Source organism: Cervus canadensis, chromosome 25, assembly GCF_019320065.1.
Source record: "Cervus canadensis isolate Bull #8, Minnesota chromosome 25, ASM1932006v1, whole genome shotgun sequence".
In the NCBI taxonomy this organism is placed as follows: Eukaryota; Metazoa; Chordata; class Mammalia; order Artiodactyla; family Cervidae; genus Cervus; species Cervus canadensis.
In genome coordinates, this window is record NC_057410.1 from 37558399 (window position 1) to 37577051 (window position 18653).

Genomic DNA, 18653 nt, shown 5'->3' on the forward strand with positions numbered 1-18653 from the left:
AAGGAGTAAAGTAGAATTTTCCCAGAAAACTCTACCACTCCTCTTCACTGAAGTGGATACTAGCCCTCTCCAGAAGAATCAGTGACAGGAAGGATCATTTTCCTTTAACCATATTCTACCTTTGATTTGAGGTCAGTTGTAAAAACTGAACTTTTACTTCTCATTCAGTTCAGTTCAGTTGCTCAGTCGTGTCCGACTCTTTGTGAGGAGAATATTAGTGAACTACAGAATTCACTACATTTTATTTCTCAATTATAAAATGAAGAAGATGGATTAAATAATTGGTAACATCCTTCCTATCACCGGTGTTTGATCAGAGAGCAGAGGTTAGAAGTTCTTACCATTTTTCATCAAATTGGAATAACTGCAACACAGAACATCTGTATTGGCCTGTAGTTGGTAGAACACCAAACTATTAGGAACAGTAATATTTGAGGGTTTCAATGGCACATTATATAATAATAGTTACTATAACTTTGAAGTAGTGTTAAGATTAAACAATAGCTTAAGATCTCTATTATGGTTTCAGATATTTACTAGTGTAAATGTTAAAAAAATGTTAAAACTAGTGATTTACTAATATATTAGCAATGCAAAAAATTATAAATGTCACTTAGAAGCTAATGAAAATAAAGATATAATTATTTCTTCCACCTTAATCTATCAAGTTCCTTCTATTCATGAACCTCTTAGAATTTCACGGACCCCCAGATCAAGAACCTTTGTCATAGAACATTGTTTCAGAAAGTTAATAAAACACATAATGTGAATGATTGCAAGCTTGGGTATTCAGTTGTAGTTCTCTTCTAGCATTTCCCACAATTTTCTCATAATCCAATTATGAAAGTATTTGGTTTATTTTCACAGCTAGATTGTGAGTGGTTTAAAAGTGAGAGCCATATCATCCACACTGTTGATTTCCTTCTAGCACTATTCTTAAAACTGACTTTTCAATAAAATAACTTTGGAAATTTAAAAAAATACAGATATTCCCCACCTATCTTAGACCCTCTGAATCACAGTGACTGCACAGGAACCTGGAAGCCTGTATTTCTAACGGCTTCCAAGATTATTTTGAAAAGCAGTTAGCTTTCACCAAGTAGATGATTCACATTAAAGAACTACTGTCATTTAACACCTGGCATAATGCCTTTACACAAATTACATTCTCAGTAAATGGTTGGGGATTGGAATGAGAGAAACTAGAACATACAAAAGGAGTTTACATTTCAAAACACCACCAAAAAGCCCCTCACTTAAATATGACAGGAAAATATTCCCAAGAAAAAGGTTCTGTTTCTAGGTTTTTAAATAACAAAATTATGTTTGAAGACATACTCCATTGCTCTTACATAAGAGTTCTTAATACAAATTGCTCCTACAATTCAGTGCCAGGGAAATTTTAATTCCTCAGATGAACAATTATGGTTCTATTTATTATAATATAAATGCCAGGTAGCTTTGCCTTGGCTTTATAGAATATACTGGAGAGACAAGGAGTGGAGCTATTGTTAGATCATTTATGCTAGTTGCATTGCAAATGTCACTGTGACAGATGACCTGGAGGAATCAATCAAACATAATTATTTGTGAGAGTTGGACCATAAGAAAGCTGAGTGCCAAATAATTGATGCTTTTGATGTGGTATTGGAGAGGACTCTTGAGAGTCCCTTGGACTGCAAGGAATCAACCCAGTCAATCCTAAAGGAAATCAGTCCTGAATATTCATTGGAAGGACTGATGCTGAAGCTGAAGCTCCAATACTTTGGCCACCTGATGTGAAGAACTGACTCATTGGAAAAGACCCTGATGCTAGGAAAGATTGAAGGGGACGGCAGAGGATGAGATGGTTGGATGGCATCACTGACTCAATGGACATGAGTTTGAGCATGCTCGGGAGTTAGTGATGGATAGGGAAGCCTGGCATTAGTCCATGGGTCACAAAAAGTCAGACATGACTGAGTGACTGAACTGAACTGATACTGAACCAAACCATGATCAGCTGGCCTTTTGGATCCAAATTTAAGATATATTAAGCCCCAATACCACAGTGTTATCTCTGAAACATGAGAATACCTTTCTTGAGAAGACAGCCAAAGAACCTATGAAATAACTATTTGCAGATTTATTTAAATATTAATCAATGTCCATTTATTACAAATTAACCATAGCTAAGATGTGTCCGTGTACGTATACTACTTGTGTCAGTTGACTAACAAGAGTGCTCTTAATTAATTGCAAATCCTTTACAAATGGATTAGAAAACTCTTCTTACCATGGATGGCTAGAGCCCATGACAGAGTGTACCCGTCCCTTTTATTTTGCGTATTCAGTTGCCTGTTCTGGAATATGCTGCTGCTCTTTGATTGAACTCTGGTGCTCTCTACATTCCTTTGCATTTTCTCAGTTTCTTATCTCAAGACCACGCCATAACAATTTTATTCTTCCTACTGTCTTTCCCTACTGTATATATTGCACAACTTTGCTCTGTGTGCAGCCTTGTTTCTCTTTGAATCCCTTCTTTTTGCTTAAGCTCTCAGAGTTGCAATTTCATATTTTGCTACCTATCTTCCTCCCAAACTAACCTTGGGCAAACTACTCCTTTAATAAACTGCATTTACAGACACACGACAAAAAGACATCAACCTAGTTGACACTTCCAACAGGAGTCTTCCTTGACACCTGAAGTACAGATTAGGGTTGCTTGGTTACAAACAACAGTGACCAAGTTCAGCTACTAGCAGCACAACAGCATTTCTAGGATGACTATTAAGGCTCTTAGAACTGACAAGCAGGGGGAAAGTGTTGGAAACTATAGAAGCAGGAAGCTCAGCAACTATCTTATCATAGGAACCATTTGCTTTGGCTACTTCAGTAGGGATCAATGACGAATTCCAATAGTTTATTCTATATTTTTAATACTCAAGGAGTGAACTCTGGGAAAAAAGCAACCAATTACTGCCTTGAGCTAATACATCCATGCCCTGAATTAAGTGGGCTGTGAAAAGAAAGAACTTGAACGTATTATTTCTATAGAATGTCAGGCATGTGAATTTACCATTCTATAAAATACTCCATGGAAAAGTAATTCTCCAAAAGGAAAGACAGGAGCTTTGTTGGTGTTGGTTAGTCACTTAGGTCGTATGCGACATTTTTGCAACCCCTTGGACCATAGCCTGCCAGGCTCCTCTGTCCATAGGATTTCCCGCTCTAGAATACTGAAGTGGGTTGCTATGTCTACCTCCAGGGGATCTTCCTGACCCAGGGATGGAAACTGTGCCTCTTTCATCTCCTGAACTGGTAGGTGGATTCTTTACCACTGAACCACCTGAGAAGCTCACAGGAGCTTAGGAAAAGAGGATAAAGCAAGGGTCTTCAGAAATACAAATGTGCACTATGTTGTGGCTTCTGACTATTCCCATAGTACTCTATGCTTCCTTCCTCATGACACATTCCATGTTATCTTGCCTATTCTCCAAATACTTCTCTGGGTTCTAAATTCTGCGAGGGTAATGACCATGCTTGTCTTATTTATCATGGCTTGCATCTTCTGGACTTAACAGAGTGTGGCTCATATTTTAAATAAATATTGAATAAATTAAAATATTTTTGACAGATTTGACTATAGTCATTATGCTGCCTTGTTCTCACTATACTTCTGTGGCAACAGCAGAAAACCTCCCTTAAACATACTAAACCAATAATGAAGATTTATTGAGTCATATAACTATAAAGACAAGAGGTAGAGTAGGTTTCAGGTATCATGAAAAATCATTTTATTTCTCTCAGTCCAGCCTTGGGTATGGTCAATTTCCTCAGTTACAGTTCCCTCACCATCTTGAAATGGTTGCCAATAGATACTAGAACTATGAATGTCTTTTTTTTTTTCTTTTTAATGTCTAACATACAAGAGAGAGATTTGGATCCAGAATTCCTGGATCTGGGTTGAAGAGAATAGCTCCTTGATACACTGGTTTGGTCATATGTTTACCCTTGGACTAAATCCTTTGCCTAATAGCAGGAAATGAATTTCTTTTTCAGTCTGGTACTAGGACTGGAGTCCATTTTCCTCAGTCTCCTTCCACTTTTTTTTATTCATTTGGGAAGTGGCAGGAAGAAAATGTTTCTGGTGAGACTGCTAACAAATCTTATCACCAGTCAAGTTTTATAGCCAGTAATGGCCACACACTGACTTCTTGGGTATGACCTCATCCCACAGACTGTACTGTCATCCTCTTTAGTCTGCTATTCTTGCCTTTCTGAATCCTAGAAAAGTATATTAATCTTGCTTCTGTGGTTGAAGTGAAAAACAAACAACCCCACAAAGACTCCTGTGTGGTCAAGGAGAATTAAACTCTGAAACAACAGATCTTTCTTGTAATAGTTTCTTGTTTTTCATTCTTCCTTCCTTGCTGTGTCTGGCTGATGGAGACGGTGAGTACACTTTTGCTTCCATCAAAGGTTATCCAGAAACAGAAACGTCTTAGTCTCAGTCCTTTGTCAAATCCTATATTCCCTTCTCTCAATCCCACAACTATAATTTGGTTCTGCTGACACAATTATGGAGAGTGATTTAGTAGGCAGGGAAAAGAGGAAGCTGAAATAGCTTTTTGCCTAATCCTCAGAAACCTTTATGTATTCTTCTTCAAGCAAAAAAAAAAAAAAAAAAAAAAATTCCAGAGGGAAGCTTTATAGAGGCTGTTCCAACAGCTGCACTTATCAAAATACCATAAAGTGCACCAGTCATTCAAGGGTGTTAATGGAGTGAAGTATTTAACCAATTCAGCATCTTATTTTTCACTTGTTAGCAACTTGTTATGTGTTAGTACCATTTGCTTTCAAAACACTAAGCTAGGCACTTGTCCATCATTGGTAAAACACTTGTTCTTAGCTATTCTCTGAGAACATCTGGCAAAGCAGAGCGATTTCTTATCATAAAGACATCATGTGTGAGAGAGAAACAATATTAGTATAAATTACCCTAATTAAATATAAGGTACATGAGTGCCCAAGTCATGACCAAAGTAAAGCATTGTAAACACTTTTAGTGATTTAGGAGTGAAATGCCACCTCAAACAAGCCCACAAGTTCTCAGAATTCTCCAGTGTGCAGAATGAACATTTGGGGGAATTACATTCCTTATTTTCTGTCTGCAAGACACAGTGCAATATCCTGCCACAGCCTTAAAGGTGCTTTTAAGCAATGGACTATTATTAAAGCTCTTTTGCCCTAGAATTGATATTTTAACAAATTTGAACTCATTTGCAAAGGTTAAAGGGTGAATTTTATCCTGTTTACTCAGAATTCTATTTTAACATTTAAATAATTAAATTTGAAAACCATGTCAAACCTTTAAAATAGTTAATACAATTCAGAATGTAGATCATGGCAAGCAGAATACTGGATTTTTGGTCTAAGAATTCATCCAAAATCAGTGACATTTTAGCCCCAAGAGGTGGATCTTCTGAATATAAACAAGTATTTTCTACTTGCAAACAATGTTCAATACCTGTTTTTAGGCTTTAATTTTCTTTTGCCTTATTTTCTTTTTTGTTTTTCACCTAAAAATCAATGATCCCTAAGGATTTGTCGATGGATTTCTTCCTTTCCTTAGGCAAGCAGCCTTTAATCAGATTTGCTCTTTTTCAATGGTTTCTCTACCCTCCATAGAGAGAGCAAGATTTCAGCAACAATTGTCAGCTAGCACAAATAAATTGTGATTATATATGAAACGTCTGTGAACATTTGCAGAAATCGGAGTTTTATGTTGAATAGCACCTGAAACATAATTAGATGTTGGAGATGAGAGGAAAACGCTTCTTGAGGCAATAAAATGTCTTTGCAAAGTGTTCATTTATTTACATATTTTAAAATACATATATCATGAACTTTGAAGGCCTCTGAAAACATTCCGTGAATTCTGACGGGTGTCTTCTGCCTTTGTAATGGCTGACTGGAAATATTTCCAAGGGTTTATTTATAACTTAATATTAAAGGAAATAAATCCTGAATATTACTGGGAGGACTGATGTTAAAGCTGAAGCTCCAATACTTTGGCCACTTGATGTGAAGAGCTGACTCATTGGAAAAGACCCTGATGCTGGGAAAGACTGAGGGCATGAGAAGGGGGTGATAGAGGGTGAGATGTTTGGATGGGATCATCAGTTCAACGGACATGAGTTTGAGCAAACTCTGGGAGACTGTAAGGGATAACGAAGCCTGGCGTGCTGCAGTTCATAGGGTCACAAAGAGTCAGACATGACTGAGGTACGGATTAATACTAATAAGTGAGGTACAACTTAAGATACCCTTGAGAATGATAGGAGATTGACCCTTATATTGCTTTCTGCCAAACATTTCAAAATTTCTTTCCATTTTTTCTCCTTTCAATGTTCTTTCTGGATATTATGTCTTACAAGGCTTTTTATTATTTTCTATCATAATACTGCTGTTTTGTTGTTGCCTGTGGAGGGCATGGGCTGAGTTCCTGTAAAACCAAAATTGGTTTTGATATGGAGACTGAGGACACCACACATGCACAAAGACAGTGTGGAAAGGTTTATTACTCATATAATGAGACTTTCCTGGGATAACAGGGCAGACGCCCAAACCAGTCTGAGATGGCTGACCAAAGGAATAAATGAAGGCTTGGGTTTTCACTGTGGTTAAGGGGTGGGGCCACAGAGAGGGTTCCTGGCAGGGCTCCAAGTTTGTGAGCTTTGAACTTCCTGCTGACATCAAGAGAAGGAGAACCTTCTCTTGACTTGACTCTTTTATTGACTTTCTTAGATTGAGGGCGAGAAAGGAAGGGGCAGGGGTGATGCTGGAAAGCTGTGTTTAAACATCCCAAATCGAGAACCCCATGAAAGGTATAAAAAGGCAAAAAGACATAACACTGAACTATGAACTCCCCAGGTTGGTAGATGCCCAATATGCTACTAGAGATCAGTGGAGAAATAACTCCAGAAAGAATGGAGAGATGGAATCAAAGCAAAACCAACACCCAGTTGCAGATGTGACTGGTGATGGAAGTAAAGTCCAATGCTGTAAAGAGCAATATTGGTTAGGAACCTGGAATGTTAGGTCCCTGTATCAAGGCAAATTGGAAGTGATCAAACAGGAGATGGCAAGAGTGAACATCAACATTTTGGGAATCAGCAAACTAAAATGGACTGGAGTGGGTGAATTTAACTCAGATGACCATTATATCTATTGTGGGCAAGAATCCCTTAGAAGAAATGGAGTAGCCATCATACTAAACAAAAGAGTCTGAAATGCAGTACTTGGATGCAATCTCAAAAATGACAGAATGATCTCTGTTCGTTTCCAAGGCAAACCATTCAATATCACAGTAATCCAAGTCTATGCCCCAACCAGTAATGCTGAAGATGCTGAAGTTGAACAGTTCTATGAAGACTTACAAGGCCTTCTAGAACTAACATTCCCAAAAGATGTCCTTTTCAGCATAGGGAACTGGAATGCAAAAGTAGGAAGTCAAGAGACCCCTGGAGTAATGGGCAAATTTGGCCTTGGAGTACGGAATGAAGCAGGATAATAGAGTTTTGCCAAGAGAACGCACTGGTCATAGCAAACACCCTTTTCCAACAACACAAGAGAAGACTCTACACATGGACATCACCAGATGGTCAACACTGAAATCAGATTGATTATATTCTTTTCAGCCAAAGATGGAGAAGCTCTATACAGTCAGCAAAAACAAGACCAGGAGCAGACTGTGGCTCAGATCATGAACTCTTTATTGCCAAATTCAGACTTAAGTTGATGAAAGTAGGGAAAACCTCTAGACTATTCAGGTCTGAACTAAATCAAACCCTATATGCAAAACAGAAAAAGAGACACAGAAATACAGAACAGACTTTTGAACTCTGTGGGAGAATGTGAGGGTGGGATATTTCAAAAGAACAGCATGTATACTATCTATGATGAAACAGATCACCAGCCCAGGTGGGATGCATGAGACAAGTGCTCGGGCCTGGTGCACTGGGAAGACCCAGAGGAATCGGGTGGAGAGGGAGGTGGGAGGGGGGATCGGGATGGGGAATACGTGTAAATCTATGGCTGATTCATATCAATGTATGACAAAACCCACTGAAAAAATAAATAAATAAAAGACCTGTGGTAATGATAAAAAAAAAAAAAAAAGATTAAATAGTGGAAGTGACATAAATTCAAGGGATTAGATCTGATAGACAGACTGCCTGAAGAACTATGGACAGAGGTTCATGACACTGTACCAGAGACAGGGATCAAGACCATCCCCAAGAAAAAGAAATGCAAAAAGGCAAAATGGTTGTCTGAGGAGGCCCTACAAATAGCTGTGAAAATAAGAGAAGCTAAAGGCAAAGGAGAAAAGGAAAGACATGTCGATTTGAATGCAGAGTTCCAAAGAATAGCAAGGAGAGATAAGAAAGCCTTCCTCAGTGATTAATGCAAAGAAATAGAGGAAAACAATAGAATGGGAAAGACTAGAGATCTCAAGAAAATTAAAGATGCCAAGGGAACATTTCATGCAAAGATGGGCTCAATAAAGGACAGAAATTGTGCGGACCTAACAGAAGCAGAAGATATTAAGATGAGGTGGCAAGAATACACAGAAGAACTGTACAAAATGATCTTCATTATCCAGATAACCACTACAGTGTGATCACTCAGCTAGAGCCAGACACCCTGGAATGCGATGTCAAGTGGGCCTTAGGAAGAATCACTACAAACAAAGCTAGTGGAGGTGATGGAATTCCAGTTGAGCTATTTCAAATCCTAAAAGATGATGCTGTGAAAGTGCTGCACTCAATGTGCCAGCAAATTTGGAGAACTCAGCAGTGGCCACAGGACTGGAAAAGGTCAGTTTTCATTCCAATCCCCACAAAAGGCAATGCCAAAGATTGCTCAAACTACCGCACAATGCACTCATCTCACATGTTATCAAAGTCATGCTCTAAATCCTAGAGACAAGTCTTCAACAGCACGTGAACTGTGAATTTCCAGACGTTCAAGGTGGATTTAGAAAAGACAGAGGAACACCGGAGATCAAATCGCTAACATCCGTTGGATCATTGAAAAAGCCAAGAGAGTTCCAGAAAAACATGTGCTGCTGCTGCTGCTGCTGCTAAGTCACCAGTCGTGTCCGACTCTGTGTGACCCCATCCCTGGGATTCTCCAGGCAAGAACACTGGAGTGGGTTGCCATTTCCTTCTCCAATGCATAAAAGTGAAAAGTGAAAGTGAAGTTGCTCAGTCATGTCTGACTCTTCGCGACCCCATGGACTATAGCCTACCAGGCTCCTCCGTCCATGGGATTTTCCAGGCAAGAGTACTGGAGTGGGGTGCCATTGCCTTCTCCGAGAAAAACATCTACTTCTGCTTTATTGACTATGCCAAAGCCTTTGACTGTGTGGTCACAATAAACTGTGGAAAATTCTGAAAGAGATGGGAATTCCAGACCACCTGACCTGCCTCCTGAGAAATCTTGTTGCAGGTCAAGAAGCCACAGTTAGAACTTGAAACAACAGTTAGGACATGAAACAACAGACTGGTTCCAAATGGAAAAGAAGTACGTCAAGGCTATATATTGTCACCCTGCTTATTTGACTTAAATGCAGAGTACATCATGAGAAATGCTGGACTGGATGAAGCAGAAGCTGGAATCAAGATTGCTGGGAGAAATATCAATAACCTCAGACATGCAGTTGACAACACCCTTATGGCAGAAAGTGAAGAAGAACTAAAGAACCTCTTGATGAAAGTGAAAGAGGAGAGTGAAAAAGTTGGCTTAAAACTCAACATTCAGAAAACTAAGATCATGACATCTGGTCCCATCACTTCATTGCCATGAGATGGGGAACAATGGAAACAGTGAGAGACTTTATTTTTTGGGCTCCAAAATCGCTGCAGGTGGTGACTGCAACCATGAAATTAAAAGACACTTGCTCCTTGGAAAAAAAGTTATGACTAACCCAGGCAGCTTATTAAAATGCAGAGACATTACTTTGCCAACAAAGCTCCGTCTAGTCATAGTTATGGTTTTTCCAGTGGTCATGTATGGATGTAAGAGTTGGATTGTAAAGAAAGTTGAGGGCTGAAGAATTGTTGCTTTTGAACTGCGGTGTTGGAGAAGACTGTTGCAAGTCCTTTGGACAGCAAGGAGATCCAACCAGTCCATCCTAAAGGATCATTTTTGAACATTCATTGGAAAGAATGATGCTGATTTTGAAACTCCAATACTTTGGCTACCCAACGTGAAGAACTAACTCATTTGAAAAGACCGTGATGCTGCGAGAGATTGAACGTGGGATGAGAAGGGGATGACAGAGGATGAGATGGTTGAACGGCATCACTGACTCAATGGCCATGAGTTTGAGTAAAGTCTGGCAGTTAGTGATGGACAGGAAGGCCTGGCATGCCGCAGTCTATGGTGTCGCAAAGAGTCGAACACAATTGAGTGAATGAACTGAATTGAATATGAGCTCTCCCTTCGTCCTTGCTGGGGTTGTAGGGGAGAGAGAGTGTTTTAGGAGGGACTGGTTAGGTCAGCTAAAGTAGCATTTCATATTGGACCTGGAATCACTCTTCCCTCTGCATTCCATTTCTTGCTTTTATTACCTATTCTGCCAGACTTCTTCACTCAGGTAATTTTTATCTTTTTGAAGTTCCACTCTTTTTAATCTCTTGCCTAATAAGCTTCCATTGGGGCCCTCCATCCATTAGAGAGTTCTTTACCTACCTACATCTCATTTATGGGCTGTGTTTGTTTTTTTACCCATAGGATGTACAGGCTCCAGGCAAGTCAAGGATATGGCTAAATATTTATTTCAGAAATCAAGTGAAAATGTGTTTAAAAGGGAATGTGAGCTATGTTACATGTATTGATAGACTGAGTAAAACAAAGCCTGAGAATTGATAAAGCTTTGGAAAGTAGAGGTCATTTCTAATCTTGGCTTTTGATATTTTCAGGGAATTTGGGGGATAAAATCCTCATGGACAGAGTTCAAGTGAGAAAATGATGAGTGGGAGTGGAGACTGTTGAATGTGAAAAATACTAAAGAATTGTGCTGTGTGAGGATCACTAGAGACAGAGAGAGAGAGAAAAACATCATTGCATTGCAAAGGCAATGGCTTTTAGTAGTAAAAAGGAATATGAAAAGATTGATGACAATTGAAAGTGTGCATCGGCCTTAGAGAGGAGCATGAATCATTTATCCGTTGTAATAGGAGATAAGGCAGAGGAAATAGGAAAATAGGAACAGATGTTGGCAGTTTTGTAGTAAGCACTAGAAGAATCCTCTAGTGATTCTTTCCATTTTTGGAGTGAAATGAAAAGCAAATCACTAGTGTATACTTAGGCTTAGGTTGAAGGTATATGGTTTATGAGATCATTTGAATTAAAGTCTTCACAATTTTTTCCTTCCAGCATCAGAATACTTAATATTTAAGAAACCATATATAACGTAAGGGAGATGTTCTTGAATCAGGTGGGCTCAAATCAGAGAAATTGCAAATTGGTGACTTTCCTCCCAGAATAGTCCTGTAGATGGATTTTTTTTAAGCTCTAACATAGTTTCAATATTTTAAAATTTAGCATTATTTAAATATAGGATATTTTATATTGAAACTAAATTTCAAATTGCTTAGAAAAGTGGATTTCCCAGTTGCACTGGGACTGCATTCTTGAATGGCACTAGTAGGATGGAGTTGAGTAACACTGAGTCTTTACGGAGGGAATTCCAGTGGTTTTCAGTTCCTCACACTCCCCATTATTGCCTTATAATCAGCTTGATTTATTCCAATAGTTGCTCCTGTAAATGATCTGAAATTGAGGCATAGGCTATGCATGGTACAACTCCAGGAAGCACCGTTATAACATTTGTGACTGTTACACCTGGAAAGGTGTCCATTGGAGATCCTTGGTCTGACATATATTTGCAGTTCCTTTCTTGATGCCTTCCCTGGTAGCTCAGAGGTTAAAGCATCTGCCTGCAATGTGGGAGACCTGGGTTCGATCCCTGGGTCTGGAAGATCCCCTGGAGAAGGAAACGGCAACCCACTCCAGTATTCTTGCCTGGGGGAATCCCATGGATGGAGGAGCCTGGTGGGCTACAATCCACAGGGTCACAAAGAGTCGGACACAACTGAGCTACTTCACGACTTCTTGATGCCCACATTGAGTTAAACAACCAAAGTGCACACCAAACAGATTGGTTCTCATACTTAAATTTATTTCTATTTGTTATGCCACATTTTTCTTAGGAAAAACCTCTTCAATGTAATTTTCTTTCAGGCCCTTTCATTCAGGGGTTAAATTGTATCCTCCAGAAAGACATATTGAAGTCCTAACTGTCAGTGAATGGGATCTCATTTGGAAATCTCATTTGGTCTTTGCAGATATAATTACCATAGAAGTGAAAACAAAACCACACGGGATTAGGGTGGGCCTAAATCCAGTCACTGATGTTTTTATAAGAGGAGAGACAGAGAGAAACTGGCACAAATACACTCAGGGAGAAGACTATGTCTGAGGCAGAGATTCCAGGCGGTGCTGTGGTAAAGAATCCACCTGCCAATGCAGGAGGTGCAAAAAATGCAGGTTCAATCCCTGGCTCGGGAAAATCCTATGGAGGAGGAAATGGCAATCCACTCCAGTAATCTTGCCTGGAAAATTCCACGGGCAGAGAAGCCTGGCAGGCAACAGTCCGGGGGTTTCAAAGAGTCAGATGCAACTGAGCAGGCACGCATGAGGCAGAAGTTAGAGAGATGCAGTTGGGGGACTGTTGGCCATCACCAGAAACTGGGAAAAGGTGAGCAGAGGGAGATGGCTTTATGACACGTTGATTCTGGCCTTCTATTCTCAGAACTGTGAGAAAGTAAACTTGTTTTTTGAAGCCACCCAATTTGTGGTAATTTGTGACAGCAGCTCTAGGAAACTAATACATGCCCGTACTTCTAAAATTTTCTTCACTACTTTTTTCCTGAGACACTTTGAAAATTCTTAACGTTCATATTCATACTTTACCTTTATCTTATTTGAAAGAGTTTTGATTTTCAGGATTAAATAAGGATCCTGCATTTGAAATATGCTTATTGCCTTTTATCAGTGCTGAAGTAATTTAAACTCTCTAGGCAATCTATATTCACATATTTTCTCCAATAAAATCTATGCATGTCTTTAGGTTCTACATAATATACTTAAAGATTCCTAAAGAAAATCAGATACTCTGATGCATTTTTTAACTTTTGAACTACTAAGTGAATAAAGATAATTATGCCATCCAGTGATTAAAGCAGAGCTTCATTCTGTTCGTACATTTAGAAAAAACTAGGAAGAATCTTATTTAAGTATTATTTTAGTGGATAAATATGAAGACCGTCAAAATTAGTTATCTGGTAAAAATCAACACTTACGGTGTTGCCTAGAGGTAACTTACCAAATGTAGAATTTACTTTAGAAAAAAGATACCATTCTACTTAGAAGAAAGAAATGAAAAGAAATATTCTTAAAATGCTTATCAAAAACTTTTATGTGCTATTTAAATTTGGTTTCAGACTTTGGAAATGCCAGGGGGTAGCAACACTTTAAACTAGTTTGCAGTATCGTGTAGAAAGATAGCAATAAATAAAAAGTGAACATAAATATTGTGACAGATGACTTACTCAAAGTCAGGAAAATATGAACCCTAGCGTGATCCTCACTCTCCAGTGAGCAGTATATTGAATGAATTTGAATTCTTGAACTTTTCTTCCATAGTTATATATTTTTAGTCCCATCAGAAAATAAGCCATGCAAAAGAAAATGCATCAGGCATTGAGCTTTGTGATAGTTACATTATTAATTACATGAAAAAAATATGAACATTTTATTAACATTTTGGTAACCAGAAAATTGTTAGATGAAAGTCTTTCTTTCAAATGAATGACTCCATTAAAACATTTAATAATCTCCATCTCACTGAAGTAAATTCCACTATTAAAAATCTTCTGAATAATTAAACTGTTCTAATGGTTACAGAGTTAGATATAATCTGTTATTTTTTAAATGCTGTAGCTTTAAGTATATGAATGTGTAACCCTCACAGGGAAACAATCTTCCAGAATCCAGAGTCAGCTTTCTTAACAAAAGTTATCAAATCATAGATATATTATCTTTGGTAGTAACATGTTCAATTACTTTGCAGAGATATGTTAATATTCAGTCACAAGTAATGAATTATTAGTATGGTACAAAGCTAAAGCCTTTCATATTTAAAATTTATTAGTACTTCTTTACTATAATAAGAATTTTTACTCTTTCTGATACTGATTTTTCATGGAGGAAGCAGCAACTGTATGACTACAGCAAAATATTTTTCTGAATGTAGTCTTATTGTTATCATTAACAACCCTAACAATCTACCCTATCTAATACAAATTTACCTATAATTATAATGTATAATGACTAACTTGGTCACCATGATATGACTGTATGAATAAGAACCAGTCTAACTCCATTGAACCAATCCATTCTGAGTAATTGTGATATGTTCAAACTTTACTATGCCATGAACACAAAGGCAATATTAAATGAGAAATTATTTATTCTTCATTTATCAAAAATTAACTGAATTCTTACTATGTTTCCAATACCAGGGATGTAACTATGAGCATGACATAGAGCTTTATGAACTTTATCATCTATGGGAAAATAAATGAATATTTCTACATAAGAGATTTTCTTTTCACAAGTTTTATTGTATATAATAAGTGGGTGCAGGCTTTCCTAGTAGCTGAGACAGTAAATCATCCACCTGCAATGCAGGAGACCCGGGTTTGATTCCTTCTCCAGGAAGAACCCCTGGAGAAAGAAATGGCAACCCACTCCAGTATTCTTGCCTAGAGAGTTCTGTGGATCGAGGAAGCTGGTGGACTATGGTCCATGGGGTCACAAAGAGTCAGACATGACTGAATTACTAACACACTCATAGATGAAATGTTTGTGTACCTGTCAAATTCATGTGTTGAAAATTAATTCCCAATGTGATAGTATTTGGAGGTAGGACCTTTTTAAATTTTTAATTAATTAATTAATTTTATTTATTTATTTTTGGCTGTGCTGGGCCTTTGTTGCTGCATGGCAGCAAGAGGGGGCTATTCTCTACCTGTGGTGCATGGGCTCCTCGCTACACTGACGTCTCTTGTTTGAGTAGCACAGGCTTCAGTAGTTGCGGCACATGGGCTCATTAGTTACGGCTCCTGGGCTTCAGAGCACAGGTTAAACAGTTGTAGCGCATGGGCTCAACTGCTCTTCAACCAAGAGCATGTGGGATCTTCCAGGACAGGGGATCTAACCCATATCTCCTGCATTGGCAGGTGGATTCTTTACCACTGAGCCACGAGGGAAGCCCTGAAGGTAGGGCCTTTAGTTGGTGATTAGAATGTGAGGGTGAAGCCCTCATGAGTGGGATTAGTGCCCTTGAAAAAGAGACCCTAGAGAGCTCCCTCATCTCTTTTACCGTGGGAAGACATTGCAAGAAGACAGCCATCTGTGAACTAGGAGGCGGCTTCTCACCAGACACAAAAGGGTCTTGATCTTGGACTCTAGCCTTCAGAGGCATGAAAAACAAATTTGTTTTTTTATAAGCCATCCAGTCTATGGTATCTGTTATAGCAACCTGAATGGACACTAGGTGGGACAGATGTAACTGTCTGGCTGAGTCAAGACATTCTATATTTCTTGCTTCTATCGGAGGGAACAGGTTAATCATTTTGCTCTTGTGTCAAATATTTTCTTTACAAAGTCAGAGTAGTACTTCTTTCCTGCCTTACTCTCCCATCCCAGGTACTGACAATGATAGTAGACAGTTTCTTATTACTCAGTTTCTCCCGATGTTAACATTTCATATAAACATGGTGCATTTGTTAAAACTAAGGTTGATACTGGTATATTACTATCTACTAAATTTCTGACATTATTAGGATTTCACCAATTTTTCCACTCATGTCCTTTTCCTATTCCAGAATTCAATTTAGCATACTACATTGCATTTAGTGGTGCATCAATTTTGTGATTTTCTTAATATTAAATCAACTGTTTTGACTATAGAGATTATATATTTTTCTTGCTTTTCCCTCTTCCTATTTATTTTTTTAAAAAGTACTGTGATTTTTTAAAAGATTTTTTATGTCTATTGAACCACTCAATAAGTTGACAGCTCTGCTGAGTTTCAGGAGGTAGTTTTGAACACAGAGTCAATAAAGAATACATTAGGAGGAGAAAATATGATGAACTCTTAAGTTCATAAGACATTTGAATATCATAAGACCCAATTTACTTTTCCCATAAAATTTCAGAAAACATTTTGTACTTCTAAGTTAGAAGAAAAATTGATCATATCGCTGCTAAATCATTTCAGTCATGTTCGACTCTGTGCGACCCCATAGATGGCAGCCCACCAGGCTCCTCTATCCCTGGGATTCTTCAGGCAAGAATACAGTAGTGGGTTGTCATTTCCTTCTTGTATTGCTGCCTGACCTACAAATACATAGTGTTCACGGAGACTGAACTCCTGTTTGTAGGAAATCAAACTGAAATAACCTAAAGAATTACACAATCAGACTTACAGAGAGGTCCTGGTGAAACAGGTAGGCCAGAGCACTGCAAACTTATACAGGATTCCTTGCATTGCTTTAGTCTTCTGACATCTGTGAACACCATGAGTGAACAAGACATTGAGTGACACTGTTGCCCTTAATTTCCCAATGTTCCTTGTACATTACATAGTTTTAGTACCTCACGAGTTTCTCTTTCATTTTACTTTGACTATGAAGACTTGTTTCTGGTCTAAAAAAGAATGTCTAGAAAAGTTCAATCATTTTCACGTTCCTTAAGATGAACACTTCATTTTTGTTTTATATTTAAGTAAATTTTATCCATTCATTTTACTATTACTATTTCTAAAAATAGAAAAATTGTGCATATGGTTAAAAAATTTTACCATTAACTTTATAAGAAAAACAACAGGTACTCTTCCGTTCTTCCAGACTCATATCTCAGAGGTAAATTCTTTTAACCATTTCTGTTTGGGTTATTCTGGTGGCTACATTTGAAAATCTAAACAGTGTGTTTATGCTACCCTACTAGCAACTTCTCTCTGGAAAATAAGAAAATTTAATCTATACTCAGTTATTTGCCTCTTCTACCTCAAACTGGCTTTTGCTATCTTCCCAGGCTTTGATAGTCATTATTTTCCCTTTTCCCACAAGTCATCTTTATGATTTAATACTAGATTAAGCACCTAATTCTTGTTCCACTGACTTTAGACAAACCTTTTATTTTTCTCTTCCCATTATGTACAATAGAGTTATTATAGCCCTATTTCTTCCCCACTTATTTTTCTAATATCCATTATGGAAGCTTTCATTTTTTTGTTGTTGAGATTAATAACATTTATGTTTTATTTTATAATTGTCTTGTATAATTTATCTATAAAATTTAAAATAGGAAAACCAGTAAATAGCATTCACATTATGGTCATAAAGCAAATCTTATTCCCTACTGATCCCTTAGGGGATGCTAGAAAATTACATTTCCATTTTTATAGGCCCAAAGTAATGATCACTCTTTCACTCAAAGGTGAGTGTTCTTAGAATTGATATTTTACTGCTCATACCCTATTAATTCAGGGTATGGATGAATGGCTCAGTAAGCAAAGAAAAAAGTGAAAGTAAAAGTATTTCACTTGCAGTCTTCTGCAGCTCTTTGCAACCCCATGGACTATATTCTGCCAGGCTCCTCTGTCCATGGGATTCTCCAGGCAAGAATACTGCAATAGGTAGCTACTCCTTTCTCCAGTGGATCTTCCCAACCCAGATTGAACCCATGTCTCAGGCAGCTTCTTTACAATCTGAGCCACCAGGAAAGCCCCAGTGGGTAAAAAATCTACCTGTAATGCAGGAGACTTGGCAGACTACTCAGTAAATTGTAGTGAATGATGACACAAACAGAAATCTCTGTCTCCTAGAAGTAGAGATGGAGTGTAAGAGGGCGGTGCTGATTGTGGTTATACTTTAATATAAGGTACTTAGAAAAGACCTCCTTGAGTATGCAGTAGTTGAACAAGTTGAAACCAAAGGGAAGGAATGGTGAGTTTGTGGACAGCACAAATTTTAATTGTATTGAGTGTGCAGGGAGCCAAGGCTTGAGTAACATTAAAGTTAGCCTTTTTTGTAGACAAAACACCCCCAAACTCTGTGGCTGACCACCATCACCACAAAGTACTTCTCATCCTCTTCTGTTTGTTTCATTTGGGTTCACTCACGAGGGAAATCCACCAGGATTTCCCTGGTGGCTCAGAGGGGAAAGCATCTGCCTGCAGTGCAGGGATGAGACCTGGGTTCAATCCCTGGGTTGGGAAGACCCCCTGGAGAAGGAAATGGCAACCCACTCCAGTATTCTTGCCTGGAGAATCCCATGGATGGAGGATTCTGGTAGGCTACAGTCCATGGGGTTGCAAAGAGTCAGAAACGACTGAGCGACTTCACTTCACTTCATGTGGGTTCATTCGGTTGGAAGTTTGGCTGAGATTGATGATCTCAATTCTGAGGCTTGGAAGGCAGGGCCAGATAGGGAGGCAGGCTTCTTTATGTGGTCTTCCATGCTGGGATTTC